This window comes from Entamoeba invadens (assembly GCF_000330505.1).
Source record: "Entamoeba invadens IP1 unplaced genomic scaffold scaff_1105074725849, whole genome shotgun sequence".
NCBI classification, from domain to species: Eukaryota; Evosea; order Mastigamoebida; family Endamoebidae; genus Entamoeba; species Entamoeba invadens.
Window position 1 is genome coordinate 904,416 of NW_004440189.1, and position 2,973 is coordinate 907,388.

A 2,973-nucleotide genomic window follows, 5' to 3' on the forward strand; every position below is an offset into this window, starting at 1 on the left:
GTTTCTTCTTTTGAGGAATGAATGGAGTAAAGGCACTTTGTTTCGAAAGAAGCCGTGGCATTAGATTATGAGTTTATTAATCGAGAGTTAGTTCTCATTCAGACTTGTTCTTTCTCTTTTTTGTCATGAAGACTCCCAAAATGGATGTCTCTAATTTTATTGAATTTCTCGGGTGATTTAAAGATAGATGAAATTTCAGAGTAGAAGGAGGGAAGCATTTCTTATTATATGGTGAGTTTTATCGAAACATAATGTTGATTATTATTACTATTAATTAATTTACCAATTAAAGTATTAATGGTATGATCTTTGTTTCTTTAGTGATAAAATTAGTTATAAATGCCTACTAAGCAAAAAACTTTTCGAAAAAACATTCGGCATTTCTTCTTCTTTTTTATTATTTGTAATTATTTGTAAATTGAGTTGTGTTGATTGTACTATTTATGTTAGTTTTTTTTTATCAAAACATTAGATTGTAATAATACTTTCAAAACTAATAATAAACTATTTTACATAAAAACACTTTTTGAAGCTAATTATTCTCTTTTTTTCTGACGCAAAAAAAAATCAGTTGAATGACAAATTCCAACTTTTTGTACCAAAACAAAGTTCTTAATAATAATCGACTTATTTGTTGTTTTTATCTATGGTATTTATTATTATTTTTCTCATTAAAAACTAATATCAAAAACAATTACCAAAAAACAATAACTACAAAGGTTTTCTTTCTTATTATTTTCAACTTTCATTTTCAACTATATATAGTTTTTTATATTATTATTTAATTAAAATTTAATATTATTTATAAGTAGTTTTAATTTAACTAAATATTAGATACCTTGTTACAGTCAAAGTTTGTTTAGAAAGGATATAATTATTATTGGTTAGGATTTGTTTTTTCTAAAATGGGTATAATTTTTGATAAAATGGATACGATTTTTTTGAGAAATGATTTGATTATCCGAAAAGGGTATATTTCCCAATAAAATGGATTAAAATCAATTAAATGGGATCGGATTATTTATAAAAAGGATTTGTTTTCTTATAAAAGGACGCAATTCCTAATAATTGAGACGCTATTTCTTTAAAATGGATATATTTTCGATTAATGGGATTGAATTCTTAATAAAAAGTATCGAATTTTTTAAATTTGGACAGAATTTCTCAAAAAGGATGTATTTACTGAAAGATTGGGCAAGTTTACGTTGAAAAAGGATTGAATTCTTTATAAGTTATTGTGTTTTTACAGTCTTTTAAAACAATTCAAAAATTAGCTAAAATAACGTACTAAAAATTTAATAATTTATACTAAAGATTATAATATTATTTAACAAATTTCATAAAAAACTCAATGAAAAAATAAATATCTTCTGGGTTGAAAACTTTGGGCCATATTTCCTCTCTAACCTTTTCAAATGTTGCTTGTGCTTTTTCACTTTTTATCGATTTGAATCCTTCTGTTATTTTGTCGAGCAAATCTTGAACACTTCTCCAAATTTGATATTTTTTACTCTGTGTTTCCACAGCCCAAAGACATTATTTATTGGATTCAGTGCAGGTGAATACGCTGCATTGAAAACTACAACATTACCAGTTCCTTCGAGAACTCCTTGAATACAATTATGAATATCGCAGTTGTCGCACCAAAAAACACATCGACGCCCCTTTAGATCACATTCGTGTACAAGATATTTGAAATATGTTTTGAATGATTCGATTGTGTTAGTGCCAAAAGTCAAATTGCAATACGAAAAGCCATCACAGTCCAAAGCACATATCGACGTCAGCCTCACTCCTCCTTTTGCTTTGGTTACAAAACATTCTTTTCCTCGTGCTGCCCATCCATAAGCTGCTGTTGTACCAACTCTCTAACTCGTCTCATCGACACAGACCCATTTTGCTCCGCCGGATATATAACTACAAGTTGATTAACTGCTTCATTTTTTTGTTTTGTTATCTGTTGTGTTGGCCGATACTCCTCTATTTTTTACTCGTTTAAACGAAAATATCGGGACTTCTCGTTCCTCGTTTTTGGCTGTTTGTCCACTCATAAATTTGGCAATCGAAGATTTGGAAGGCGCGTAATTATCAAGCTCTTCATCTGAAATCATGGTATTGTCGATGTTTTCAAAATTTAGTATAATTTCTTCCTGTCCTCTTTGCATCCTAAGTTTTTCTTCCTGTGCAATCGTCTCGCGGATTTCATCGATTGTTATCGTGCTGTCTCTTATGATTGCATTTTCAACAAGATGTTGAAAAGGAAGTGTAAGACTTTTTCTATAATAATGGTTCTTGGGGTAAATAGATTTGCCAGCTCTTAGTTTTACTAACATATTTTCAACATATTTTTTCTTGATACCAACTTCTTCTGAATACTTTCCCGATAACCAAAAGTCTCCATGTTCTTTCCACATTTCGATAAGTTTGTCTCTAATTTGGTTCGTTATTCGTGTGTACACTCTCTTCTTGTAGGAAAGATTTGATGTGGATGATGTAGGAAGTGTCGCAGAAGTGTTTAATAATTGTGTCTTTTTCGGTCTTCCTCTTTTTCTTTTTGGTAAAGGAGGCAATTCCTGATAAGTAATTGGTACCTGTTGTACCGAGGTACCCTGTAAAGGTTCTGGAGCGTTTTGTGTGTAGGTTATACGAGATTCTGGATCACGAGTATCAACATAATCTAATCGACTCATTGTTCTGATTATTATGTTTAAAATGTTTATTTTTATATTTGATTTGTGAATAATGTTTCAAGAATTATTTTTTCATTGAGTTTTTTATGAAATTTGTTAAATAATATTATAATCTTTAGTATAAATTATTAAATTTTTAGTACGTTATTTTAGCTAATTTTTGAATTGTTTTAAAAGACTGTAAAAACACAATAACTTATAAAGAATTCAATCCTTTTTCAACGTAAACTTGCCCAATCTTTCAGTAAATACATCCTTTTTGAGAAATTCTTCCAAATAAAAA